Below are 14233 nucleotides of genomic sequence, written 5' to 3'. Positions count from 1 at the left end.
GCTAACTTGCTGGCACCAAAGGAGTGAGACGTGTGTAGCAGAGCTACTCACTCATGCCTGGACTGGCTCAGTAGACCCCCAGATGCCTGAGTGAGCCCAGCCAAGATCAGCTAAGCCATCAGCTGAACCCCATTCGGCAACACATGGACATCTGGGCGAGGAGTATTTATTATCTTATCACTGAAATTCTGGGACTATTTACAAAACACTGCTGCAGCAAAAGTTAACCAAGGTCGGTGTGATGGCAGGCCATGGGGAAAATGGCCTGGAGGGGCCTGATGTTCTAGATGTCACGTAATAATTGTTCCTCACCAGAAGAACAAATGGCACTGAAGCCCTGTGAGCACTGTTCCCAGGCTGCACACCAAGACCCCTTCTGAGAGACACGTGCACATACGTGCAGGGGCAGATCGGGCAACATCGGCTCCTGCTTATGTTCCCTTAGAAATCACCCCTGCTGGTTTCCAGAATTCCATACAACAGGTAGAAACTCGCACCCCTCAGTGGCCTGGTAAAAGAACTATATCTGGGTGTCTCCACTGACATGTTTTGCATAATGAGGCCCCCACAGGAACACACCTACAGAGAAGCTTGGCTGGGGCGGGCATTCATTTTTTTGGTTGTTGTTGTTAGTTTGTTGCTTTTGATATTGGAAGGAGTATCACACCTGTTCTGGGGATCAGGACTATTCAGACAGCCGAAGCAGCTTACCCTCAGTAACCCAGGAGCAGCATGGGGAATACCTACTGGCACTACCCTGGGGAGGGATCTGGCGGACCCTTTACTCCCCTGCAGCTACTTTCTAATGCAATTTCAACCTTCCTGTGTTCAAAAGAATCAAAGTACAATTTTACCCAGAAAGAGAGTGTCTTTGGGTAGGTCCTCTAAGAGGCAGAGGCAGAGAAGGATTTGAGCCCAGTTTGAGAAATTATCCTAAGAAATACTTGGAGAGTGGGAAGTGAGACAGAAAGGTGGAGAGCCAATACAGGATATAATGGTGAGCTGGCCACTGCTTTGGGAAAGCTGGGATGTGTCTACTAGCTCCTATCCAGCACTGTTGAAGGACATTCCTGGGGGACAATCTCTTCATCCAAGGGTTGAGCACACACATAAGCCTGTATCATATAACAGCCCCCCACCAATTTCAGGAATGAGAATTCCCCTGACCAGGTGCAATGCACTCCAGTGTTTTCTTTTTATTCTATTTTTTTCTCAAAAAAAAAAAAAAAAGCTGGTCACAATCATCTTAATTGATTTTACAAACTACTAATAGGTTTTGCCACTTGCAGTTTAAAAAATACTGGTGTGAATCAGGGGTTCTCAAACTCCTAAATATCAGAATCCCAGGGACACTTGCCAAAGGTCATAATCCTAGGCACCAACCTAGAGGTTCTGATTCAGTAAGTCTGGTGTGTGGCTCAGGCATCTGCAATGTTTGTTCCCAGTTCTTTTTTCCTGCCTTCTTATGCATTACTTGAGTTCCATCTGACTTATCTATACTGTAGACATCTACACTTACCTACAGTGTTTCTGAGTATACCTCTTGGCATAGCTTCTAGTGGTTACTCTAAGGTATTACATTGTACATATGAATTTACTGATCTACTAGTTCTACGTTTTGCCTTTTGAGTAAGTACAAAAATGTTACCTCCACCCAGGTTTCTTTATTCTCCCCTTTTCATAATTTAATTATGAAGTATAGTAAATATTCTTTTACATATATCTGAACTCATGTTGGACAATGTTACAATTTTTGTCCAATATAATTTCCTCAAGAGAAATAGAGTAGTCTATTATATGTATCCATATCTTTACTTTTTCACTTCTTTCTTCATTCCTGATGTTTCAGGTTTCCTTCTGTCACTATATTCTTTCTTTCAAAGAACTTTCGCTAGCCATTCTTTTCAGGCAGATCTGCTGGTGATAAGTTCTGATGGTTTTTCCTTCATATGAAAACATCTTTCACCTTCATCCTAAAGACATTTTCTCTGGGTATACAAAAAAAGTTTGGTGGGAGGGGTGGTAACAGTTCTCTTCTTGCAACATTTGAAGTGATAAGCCACTTCCTTCTGGCCTCCCTGATTGCTGGTTAAGTGGTTGTCATTTGAGTTGCTTTCCCCCTAGAAGTAAAGTGCCATTTGCCTCTTGCTGCTCTTCAGGCTTTCTCTGTCTTTGGTTTTCAGAATTTTGATTATGAAGTATCAGCATGTATTTCTTTGGGTTTGTTCACCCCATTCTTGAATCTGCAGCTTTCTGTTTCAACAAATTTGGGAATTTTTCAGCCATGATTTCTTTGATTTTTTTTTTCCCCCCAGTCTCACACTGCTCTTCTAGGTCTCCAGTCACACTAATGGTAGATTACAAAATCTGTGGTTCCATAGATCTCTGAGGCTCAGTCTGAATGCTTTTTGTTTTTCCAGTACTAGGTATTGAACCCAGGGGTGCTTTACCAACCGAGCTACATCCCTAGTCTGTTATTTTCTACTCTGAGAAAATCACTAAGTTGCTGAGGTTGGTTTTGAAATTGTGATCCTCTTCCTTAGCCTCCTGGGTTGCTGGGATTCCAGGTGTGTGCACCAACAAGTCTGGCCTGATTAGATAATTTGTCACTCTTTGTTCACTGATTCTTTTCTGTCATTGCCATGCCTGAGTCCATCCAATAATTTAAAATTTTTGGTTACTATATATTTTAGTTCTCATATGCATTTGGTTTTTTTATATCTTAGACTTATTTGGACATTTTAAGTATCATGTGATGATACTTTGGATCTTATTTAAATATTCCATTTTAGCAGGCTTCTGTTGAAGCTGTGCTGGTGGAGGAAGGGAGAGATGGACCCTTTTCCTTTGGGGATTAAAGTCCAGGATCCCTGCCTGGCCTGTCAACACCACCCTGGCCAGGAGGGTGCGGGGTATCTCATTACTTCTGAAGTGGCAGTTAAGTCTTCTCCAGCTGGCTTCCACTGAACTTGGACTGGAGGGAGATGTCATCACCACTGGGGCAGGGGCCTAGGCTCCACAGCACCCAAGGGGGCTGTGGTGAGGAGGGACACCTGTTGCCACCAGGCAGTGGCATGAGTCCAGGCTTCCCAAGCACCCCATGCCAAAGGGAGGAGGTGGGCACTGGTTACCAGTGGGGGCGCAGAAGTCATTTGGTCTTTGCTAAAGCTGGGGGATTAGGAAAGCACTTCTTCCTGATGTTTTTCAGGAACAGGGTGTTCAGTAAGAAAAGTTCTGGTTTTGCTCTTTGACAAAAGAGCCAAGCGTCCTTGGGGCTTTATTTTGGTCTACACTCTCTGGCATTTCCAGACTGTAGGATTCTCCAGCACCCAGTTTGGAATATATGGGAGGTGAAAAGATAACCCAGGAACTTACCATTGTGTTATTCTGCAAGTTTTAGGGTCCCTCACTTCTTCTCTCCACCTTTCCATCTTATGTTTTATATACAATGTCCAGTGTTTAACTACATTAGTGGGACAGGCAGAACTCAATGTGTGTATGCCATTGTGACCAGAACCTACTGTCTCTTTGCATCTGTTTTTTAACAAAGCTGCTAGATGATTCTGGGGGAGAGACAGATTTGAGAAGAATCAAGTAGTTCTTAACTAAAAACCAGGTCATAAGTCATGTTACAAGTTGTTAGTTTTAAAGCTTGGAAACGTTTTCCTATTTCTTTTGTATATAAATTGAGTCAATTCAATGCCATATCTTTCTATATTTTAATCATATCACCATCTCTCGGTTGCTTTTTTGAGGGGTGGGGGCAACAGGGATTAAAACCCAGGAGTACTCTACCACTGAGCTATATCCCCAGTCCTTTTTATTTTGAGTCAGGGCCTTGCAAAGTTGTTGAGGCTGGCCTTGAACTTGTGATCCTCCTGCTTCAGCCTCCCAAGTAACTGGGATTATAGGCATGTACCTGGCTCACACACTTCTGGAGTTGGGAAGATGAGGATGGGTTTTTAGCTGTCACAAGTAGCCATAACCCCAATACCTAGGTAGTTACAGCACACAGCAGCAGCTGACATGAGCTACGGTTCTGCTTTACTTCACCGTAAAGTATCTTTGGGTTTCAACATCTGAGCATGCCTGTGGGCAGATGCTATACATGTGGCTGTTCCCCATCACATGCTGTGTGGGAAGGAAAGGTGGTCTAATGTTACAACCAGAACCCTGCAGAACTTCAGACCAGGCCTGTCACTTCACTATGTGACACTGGATATGTCATTATACCTCTCTGAATCTTCAGTTCCTGGAAGACCAGGATAAAGCAACATGCTGGCCTTAGCTTCTCACTGGCTTGGCGACCAAATATGAATAAACAGAAATAAACATGAGCCCCGTTAAGGAAAGATACAAATGAATGGCTTCTTCTTTTTCCCTCTCAGAAGGGGTGAGAAGAGAGATGACTGGTCTGGCCCTCCCAACAGTGGATACTCAAGCTTTCCAAATGACCTCGACCTTGTCTACAATGCAGCCTGACACTGGAACCCTCTCCCAGTGAGTGACCTGGGGAGGGATACTTGCTCCTTGAAGTTGACAGTCTGGCATGGCACAAGGCTCTGCCTGTAGGGATCCTGGTTTCCCCAGGAACAGGTGGGGGTACCCAGATTCCCAACCATGGTCTACCCACATCTCATGCCTGTGAGTTCTGATGCCCCTTGTAAGGGCTATGGACAGAGGTGGTTCTTTTTCCTTCTCTTAAAAAGAAATCACTCAGCGGTCACCAGCATGACAAAGTATCGGGGACATGATCCCTGAATCCAAAAATGACACAGGACATGGGGACCTAGGGCTGTCTAGACCCTGGGGCACCCAGTGATTTGCAGACCCTGGTCCTTGGGGCTGCTGAGGATGGTGGTGGGTGGGGAGGTCAAGGTCTTGGGCCTCCATCTAGCTCCAAACAGAACCAGAACCCTTTAATTAGTTTTATATTTGGGGATACCATAGCAACGGGATAGTGTCACCCCCCCCCCCATTCACATTACTCAGAACCTCAAAATATGACCATATTTGGGAAATAGGGTATGTATTTATTTGCACATATAATAAAGGCTCTTAAGGTCATACGGGATTAGGATGGATCATAAGTCCAATAAGAGTGCCCTTATAAGAGAGCAAAAGGACATAGAGAACATTGGAGGGTGAAGAGGGAGGAAGGAGCAACACAGCCATGAGCCAAGGACCATGTATGATGACCAGGAACCGCCCAGAAGCTGAAAAAACAAGGATCTTCCCTCAAAGCTTTCAGAGGGAGTGTGGCCCTGGTGACAGCTTGGCTTTTGACTTAGGTCATTTTAAGCCACTGACTTTGTGGTAAACTGCTCCAAAAGGCTGAGGAAACTAACATAGGTTCGCTAAGAATTCATTTGAAAAAGGGGTTCTTTGCCCTCGAGGAGGGATTCCACTGCAGCAAAGGTTAACTACTACTAAGCAAGCCCTCCTCACCTTACACCAAGGAGAAGCAGCTTGCCCGAAGTTACGCAGCACACCGAGCAGGGCCACGATCCAAAACCGTGTCCTGAACACTCCTGGTGTTTGCATGCCGAGGCTGCGTTACCAGCAGGGGGCCCTGGGCTTCCGTGTGCAATCTCATCAAGCTGAGGGTTCCCCACACAGCCCAGCCTGGCTCCTCCATCACCTGCCTCACCCGGGGCCTGGCCCAGCACTGAGGTTCTGTGAGCAGCTCTGAACCCTCTTGGGCGCATCTCTGCCATGGACAGCAGGCCCGCTCTGTTCCCTGAAGCTTGCTCTGAGATTCCTCTGGAGTCCTCCCTTGCCAGCACTGTACCCTCTGCCACCCTGGCTGGGTCAGGGACCATGAGAACACGTCTCCACAGATTAGTTCAACAGATAGGTTTGCTCTCTCATAGGCACTGCTAAAGCGCCACTGATCTGTCTGTTATCACATGGGGTCCCAAGCCAGCCGACTGAGCTCCTGGTGCACTCCTGGTAGCACGCAGCCCCCAGAAGAGGGTGCGCATCGTCTGGGGAAGTTGGAAGATAGGTGGCCAGATGATTCAGTTCAAATGCAGCTCCTTGGCCTGCTGGGTGGCCTTTCTCTCTGATTTCTGGTTTCCTGACAGGGAACAGCACCCACCTCCAAAAGCTGTGGAGGAGGGCAGGATTCATATATAGGTTGAAACATGAATTCTGATACTTGACCGATTTTTTTTTTTTTTTTTATTTTATGTACAAAAATAGCAATTTCCCTCGGGTTCTACCTAACAAGTGAAGTATATAACAGGGAAGAAAAAGAGGTTTGGAAGCACCTTCATGGTTAATAAAGGGCTGCAGAGAATTTGGCACTTTGAAATAGTTTGGACACACTTGGCTGCCTTCATCTGGTTTGGAGCAAAAGCTGATCAGTGCTGAGGCAGAAACTGTCACTTTGCATCACCATCATTGGAAACAAATGATTTAAAACCTAAGAGGAAGGTTTTTTTTTCCAGAGAAGACAAATGCACAGCAGGCAGCAAATGTCACCAGCTGTGCTGACTGTAGCATGTTGGGCGTGGGTCAGAGCTGACCCTCTGCCTCTTGGGCACCCAGGTCAAGGACACTAATCAGTGACCTTGCAGACACTGCTACATCTACCCAGCATCCACTCCTCATTCTCCTTTCCTAACACGACCTCATCCGTGCAGATAGCCACCCCTTCTAAGCTCCCCAGGAGGCTCAGAGAAACTGAGACTCCACAGCTCCAACAGAGAGCATGCCCCTGGAAATAGAGACGGACCCCAGTGTGGGACACTGCCTGACTGAGACCAAGGGGAAGAAGTCGGTAATATTCCCACCCATACACAGAACAAAGGAGGTGGTGTCCTGTGGCTGCTGACTGCCACCTGCTGACCATGTGGAAACTGACTCGAGGGCAAAGACAGAATGCCCAGGATGGCACAGTCAGACAGACACAACAGACCTGGGGACACCTCGAGTCCCACCTCTGGCCTTCCTGCTGTTCACTGTTCTCGAAGCCTGCCTGGGTTGGGGTCTTGGCATCCCATAGAAAAGAGCATTCTGACTGGAGGTTCTCTTGTGTTCTGAGCTCTGTGCTCTAACCCAGTGGAATTATGTGGAATTTCTTGGCACTGGTCTCCTTGTGACCCTTTTAACTTGAGCAAATGAAGCCTTCTCCCTAAGAAACTTCTGCATGAGAAATGAAAACAAATCAAACTTACTGTGGCCAGAGAGGAGCAGTAGTTTCCCACCAGCGTGCCGTCTGCTGGTAGGGAAGACTAAGGGAATTGGAGTGTCATGGTGCAGGTAGCAGGTGGCTCCAAGGAGCCCTAGGCAGCAAGTGCCTGACTCCTGAGTTAGTACTGGTTGGGCAGCTTCCTGGAGCCCTCGGGGGAACAGAGAAGTGATCTCAAGAGTGAAAAGGAAGAGTGAGACCAACAGTCCAGTCTGGATTGGAGCAGATGGTTCTCTCACAGAAGCAGTGGACAGAAGCTTAGAAAAGTCAGCTAGGACCAGAAGGCCAAAGGCTGGGACACCCACTCAAGGAATTTGATCTTGACAATAGGAAGGTATTATAGGTCTTCGAGCACAGCAGCCTAGAGGCAGGGGGAGAACAGAGGCAGAAAAGCTAATTAGGAGCTTCCAGGCTCAGTGTCTCCCGCTTGGCATGGGAGAGGACGGTCTGGGAATTAGACTGTGGACATAGAGAAGAGGGAGTAGAGGGCCTGGTGGGTCCCACTCTGCATGAAGGGGATGCAGGGCAGGGAATTTCTGGTCCAACCAGGAGGTGAGAGGCCAGGGTGCTACAGGAACCCTCTTGACAGGGTTTTGGCCATACCTTCTGGTCAGTCCTGTTCATCTCCAGGGAAGGGTTTCCGCAAGCTCAGGTACCCTACAGGGTGAAATCTACTTGACCTTCAGTATTTCCTGATCTTTTCAAACCCATATACCCACTGGTTAAACACACACACACACACACACACACACACACACACTCATTCCTTCTCTCTTCCCACTCCCTCTTTCATGCCTCAAACTGGTCTGCATCTTTTCCTAAGTCTCTTAGTAACAAGAGACTCTCTTCTTTAACATCTGCCCCTGAAGACCAAAGGATTTCATCAATTTTATTTCCTGATGTTGGTATTTTGTATCTGGATCTATACCTATTTATGTTTTCTGATGCAAAATCTTGCCACTGCACAACTTTTTCAAATATATGTACCCTTACCTGTAAATTCTTCATCCAGTCCCACTAGCCAAGAACTACTGTGCTCTGGGTCTGAACCACATTAAACTGCTGATACATGACTGTTTCTGATCAGTGTCTGTGGTCCTGCCACAAGAACCAGCTCTCCTTATTGCCACCATAGCCTGGAGAGTATCAAGCCTGCTCAGAAGAGAAAAATCTGTGCACTAAGAAGTGACCTCTGCTGGAGCAGCAGCAAGAGGCCAGAAGGAGAGCGTTCATCCATCATTAAGCTCAGGAGAGGCAAACAGAAAATAAGGCAAGGTACAAAAAAGATAAGCAGGGAAATGCAAAGGTAGGGAAGAGAAGGTCTCACTAGGGTGTGATGAGACCACTCTGAAGTCTTCAGTTCAGATATGGTCCAGGGAATCGAAGACTCAGACAGAAAGACAGGGAAGAAAATGAGCAGGAGGGACAGCCAGGATGCACGTGACTGTATGCCATCCAATGGACAGTTCCTAGTTCTGCCCCCTGGGAGAGCCCAGAAGTATGACACCACAGTAGCAATGAGCCCGCTCATAACCAGTGCTGGTTTTTCTAAAGACTTCTTTCTGCTACGAGGAACCAGGGCCCCTTGGGAAAGTGGCTGATTCCAGGAAGCAGCAAGGGAAGAACGAGATGAGCTAGGAACATCGGACTCATTAACAGATTCGTCCACATAGATTCATAGTTGAAAGGACTACTAGGGGGGTAGTGAAAACTGAAGGGGGGGCACTTGAAGGTAGTGGCTCCTTGGGGATGTGCCTTGGGAACTGTATCTTGTCCCCTGCCCCTTTTTCTCTCTGCTTTTGGCCACCATCAGGTGAGCAACTTTGCTCTACTACATAACCACCCCCAACTGCCATGATGTTCTGCCTCACCATGGGCCCAGAAACAACAGAGCCAAGTGACCACAGATGGAAACCTCTGGAATCATGAGCCAAAAGAAATCTTTCCTCCTTTAAGTTGTTTTTCTTGTATTTGTCACAGTAACAAAAAGCTGAATAACATACACATGGTGCCAGAATGTAAGAAAGTGCTCCAAAAAGTGGGGATATAGCAAAAGATACAGGAGTCAACCTAAAGAGCTCCCAATAGAGAAAACTCAGATAATTTGAGAAACAAAATTAAAAATAGTAATGGATTATAACCCACAGAATAATATAAATATCCATGAAGTCAATAGTGATATGAATAATTGAATAAAATGAAAAGAAGGGACAAATCTTCCTTCCAGAATCCAAATTAATAAATGTAAAAGCAATGATAGAAATAGAAAAATCACCATTTGGCAAATGGCACAGTAATGACTGTTGTCAAAAAGATCTGCTGATAGATGCGAAAATTAGTGGGTGAAAGTATAATGAGAAATAGGATATTTGCATAGTCTCAGTATCTCCACATGAGAGACATATTACTTACAAAGGTAAAAATAAAGACTATAGTAGAAAGGCCTGGCAGACACCCCCGGAACCAAGTAATCAAAGTCAGTATCACTAGTCGGAACACACTGACGTGAGCCCCCAACATGATGCAGTGAAAGGGGGACCTCACTTACGCTGTTTTCCTGCCCAAGCTACCCAACTTCAATCCGTATTTCCCAGTGTGGAACCTGGGCCAGTTCAAAGAGAAAATCTAAACACAAATCAAGGGAGGATCTACTGAAAAACTTAGTCAGACCTTTCAATAGCGTTAAGGTCATGAAAGCCCGGGGACAAACGAGGAGCTATCCCAGATTGGAGGAGACCAAGGAGACTACACACCAAAATCAATGTGGGATTCTAGTTTACATCCTGGACCAGAAAATGAGACATTAGTGAGACAACTGGCAGATTCTGAATAAGGTCTGCAGTTCAGTTACCATATTGTGTGTCTGGTTTTTGATCATTCTACCATGGCCAGGTAAGATGTTGACATGGGGGAAGCTGGGTGAGTAGTAACTTTTCTGCAAGTCTAAAATTGTTTCAAAATAAAAAGCTATAGAAATGATTAGATGACTTAAGAAACAAGAGAACATGAGTCTCTAGCTGAAGTGATATGGACATGTTTTAAAATACTCCAGCAAAAAAAGAGGATGCAAGCAGAAACTGGCAGGAGGATACTGACTGGAAGATGATAATGGGGTTCTTTACCTGGTTCCCTTCTGTATGTAAGAGATGGTTTAATATAAGGGAAAGGTTAAAAGGAAGCAAAAATCAAAGGAATCATTATTAAAAAATGACAAGAGACTTTTGGTGGCAGGACAAGAAATAAATATTTGGCAAAAATAAAACCCTCCCAGGAAAGATGAGAGACAGTTTAATGTAACCCCAGTTGACATGTATTTTGCTCTGATTAGAGACAAGAATGGCTTCCAACAGAAGCTAAAGCTAAAACAGACACACCCAGAAAATATCAGAAAGCAAGACCCTCAAGAAAATGAGGGAAGTAGAAAGGGAAGACCCACCTCCAGCCTGAGTGGGCCTCCCAGGTCCTGGGTACTCGCCATCACTCTGATTGTTCTGCCCACCTGCCCCACTCCCAGGCACCCCTGTAGTCCAAAGCAGGCTTGAGAGAGGTGGAGATATGGGACAGGGGCCACAGGCAGGCCAGTGTCTTCCTCTGGACCTGGTGGGCTGTGTGTGCTGTGGCCAAGCCCAGTCAACCACTGAACTTGGGGCCATGGGACAAAGCTCATGGAATCGGGAAATATGGGGTTGGGTAGCAAAGACCAGCCTCTGAGTCAGGGGTGGGCAGTAGAAGCAGTTTCTAATTAGATGCTGAGTCCCCCACCCCACCCTTAGGCCCTGCCAGCATGGTGTTGACAGAAGGCAAGACAGATAAAGACAGGCTTCCATAGTCCTTCACTGGGCACGTGAGGTTCCTGAGTTACCCTTCCAAGAGGAGAGGGCAAGGAACAGGAAGAAAGTTTTGCTGGTGATAGAGAAATGGACATTTTACTAGAAAGAGTGTGGGCCCTAAAGGTTGGATTGTCTGGTCTTCAACCAATTTCACAACTTGCAAAGCAGACAGCCTGTGCCACTGTCTGACGATGGACTTGGAGGCACAAACACCCCCTGACCCTCCTCCCCAGGCGAGGCCACTTGAGGCTGATCTGCACTGGCTCCCAACTTAAACAGAGGGAAGCTCCAGTTGTCCCAATCCACACATCTTGACTGCTTTCCTTCCTTATCTCATTTCCCCATGCTCCTGTTGTTTATCAGGACCTAGTACAAAATCCACTTGCATCTGAATCCTCATCTCAGGATCTGTTTCTGTGGAATCCTAAGAAGCACAGATGTGTCTGTACTTCAGCACCGTGGAGACACACAGACCTGCTCTGAAGTAGCCAAGGTGTAGCAGGGAGTCAACACTTGGCCCCACCCCCCACTAAGTCACTGCAGCCTATGTAAGCCAGCAGAACTGAAGGATCAGACAAAATCAAGGTAACAGGTGGAGGCAAACAGTACGGTAATCAGATCCCCAGCCTTAAAGAAGATAAGCGGGCCTTTCCCTATCACCACATCTAAATGCTCCTGGATAATAAGTGCAGAGTTCTCTAGGAGGAGAATTCAAAATGGGGAAGAATAACTGGGCCAAGTCACTTACTGGGCAACAGGCCCAGGGATGTCCCCTTTCTCCAGGCCAGTTTTCACTGCTCCTAAGGTTACCAGGGCCTGGAGAGGCTGCTAGACTCAGTGACAACAGGGCAGGGCAGGGAGGCAAGGGTCATGAGAGAGAACTCGGATCAACATCCTTGGCCTTGGAGGCTGAGAAGGAGCTGGGCGGAGTAGCTGCCCTCTGCAGGCTGCAGCCCGGTTGGACTGATCCTACAGATGCTCTTTGGTCTGGAGGTTTGACTGAGCATTCAGGGCAACACCTGAGACTCCCCATGGCAAGAGCTCCTTGATTCAAGACCTTCATGCTCACTTTGTCACCTGGCTCTGCTGAAATAGGTGCAGGGGCCACGATCTCAGCATCACAAGGAACCTTGCTCTGCAGTGACAGGGACCTCCCTCCCCCTCTCACATTGCTCATTTTTCTTCATGTGCTTCCTCTGAGCCCTCAAAAGCAGAGCTGGAACATGCCCGTCCCTCACCCGCTGCCTTTCACCCCCACTCGCACTTCTGAGTGGTGGGGCAGAATCTACTCTTGTCTGTAGTCGCATGTGACAGCCACTGCGTATGTAAGGAGCTCCTACCATAGCCCAGCGCGCACCCGGACACACACACACCTCGCCACGCCACTGTTCAGCGGGGTGGTTCACTTTATCCCCATTTCTCACCCAGAGAGAGGCTTGAGGCTGGGCTGCATGTCCACAGTCCAGGATCTAACTCCACACATCTCCCCCTCTGCTACCTGTCAGAGCTGAAGGCTGTCCAGAGGAATCCAGTCACGAGGCTCCTTCAGAAACTTATGCTGGGTTTTTTCTTTTTTTGTGTGTGTGGTATTGGGGATTGAACCATTGAATCCGGGGTGCTCTACCCCTGGTGCTCTACTGAGCTACATCCTTAGCATTTTTAATTTTTTAAAATTTTAAGACGTGGTCTTGCTAAATTGTCTAGGCTGGACTTGAATTTTTGATCTTTCTGCCTTAACCTCCCAAGTAACTGGGATTATAGGTGTGTACCACCACACTGGCCCCTATGCTGTTTTTTTAGGATCTGCAGATAAGCACGAAGGTCTGGTAGCCTGTTAGGAGCAAAAGATACAATCATTTCTGGGCTTCAAAATCCACCCCAAGGCTCCAGTTGGATGGGATCTGGTTGGGATGGAGGATCTCTGACATGGGATATTCCATGCAGAGGAAAAGAAAGTCTGACATCCCTTCTTCTGTCTGGACAAGGCCATGATAGACGATGTAATGAAGAGTTTGCCAACCTTGCCCTGTCTAGGACAGTTGAACATAAAGTCAAAACCAAGCTGGGTGCAGTGGTGCACACCTGTAATCCCAGTGGCTTGGGAGGCTGAGGTAGGAGGATCGCAAGTTCAAAGACAGCCTCAGCAACTTGGCAAGGCCCTGAGAAACTCAGCAAGACTCTCTGTAAATAAATAAAAAAAAAAAAAGTGCTGGGGATGTGGCTCAGAGGTTAAGTACCCCTGGACTCAGTACCCACTCCCAAGAAAGTCAAAACCACACACAATAAAAATCTGCCCATGAAAAAGGGATTCTATACCCAATTTTTTTTTTTTTTTACTATGCAGGACTATGCAGGGCTTAAAAAAATAACTCATTTTCCATTTTTACCCTACATGTAGGAGATGTAATTGTTTTTCCCAAGATTCTCCTTAGTCCTGTCTACTGGCTGAGGGGATTTTCTTTACCAGGCAAGAGGTACAAAGTCGGAAAAGGAGGCCAGGGTCTCTTCTTTTCCAAAGAAGTCTCATGTTTAAAAGCAAGCCTGGTTGGGAGCAGAGAGATGCTCAAAAGGACAAACTCAAAGCTCGATTCTATTCCTGAAAAGAAATGAACTCGGATTTTAAAGAGCATCAAATATTGATTCTATTCTTCACTAGAAATGGCCTCAGTGGTACCTTCTCTGCTTGGGAGAAAGACTGCAAAGCTGTGTTCTTTGAAAATAAACTTGTTACATGGCAAAGGTCTCCCCCTTTCAACTTGGGAGGAGCATCAACAGCTTGACCTGTGCTTTCAGCACACCTTTCCCCCTCCTGGGGACCCAGGAGGGTAGGAGGCTGACAATCATTGCAGCCAGACCTCCCTGTCCCATGCTTCCTGCCATGTTACTCTGTCCCAGACGAAGCCTGGTCTGTTGCAGTGGCACTTGCCTCCAGGAGAGGTAAGGAGCAGGAGGATGCCCATGCTGTCCTTTAAGGACAGCTAGCTGCCAAAGAGGCCTGTGCCCTGAGTTCCCATCTTCCATCTTCCAGCAAGAAGCCAAGTTTTAAATAGGTGCCCAAAGGAAATTCCTTCTGAAAACATCTGCTGGGCCCTCGATCTGTGGCACATGGTGGAAAGCTGTGGCCTTGAGTCTGTCGGGCCTAGGATTTTAGACTGCTTCCTTCGTTGTCCTGACAACGGGCGTCAGTCAGTGTGGATATGCATGACTC

The 14233-nt window shown here is 46.8% G+C and overlaps 1 protein-coding gene across 1 annotated transcript in view; it reads right to left on the bottom strand.

Annotated features, from left to right (window-relative positions):
* Nucleotides 1–14233, bottom strand: part of POMGNT2 (protein O-linked mannose N-acetylglucosaminyltransferase 2 (beta 1,4-)) — a 34553-nt gene that overhangs the window by 9895 nt on the left and 10425 nt on the right. The gene's annotated exons all lie outside the window — the stretch shown is intronic.

Source organism: Sciurus vulgaris (genome assembly GCF_902686455.1).
Source record: "Sciurus vulgaris genome assembly, chromosome: 16".
Taxonomy (NCBI): Eukaryota; Metazoa; Chordata; class Mammalia; order Rodentia; family Sciuridae; genus Sciurus; species Sciurus vulgaris.
The sequence above is the reverse complement of the archived record's forward strand: the minus strand, read 5'-3'. Positions and strand labels throughout refer to the sequence as shown.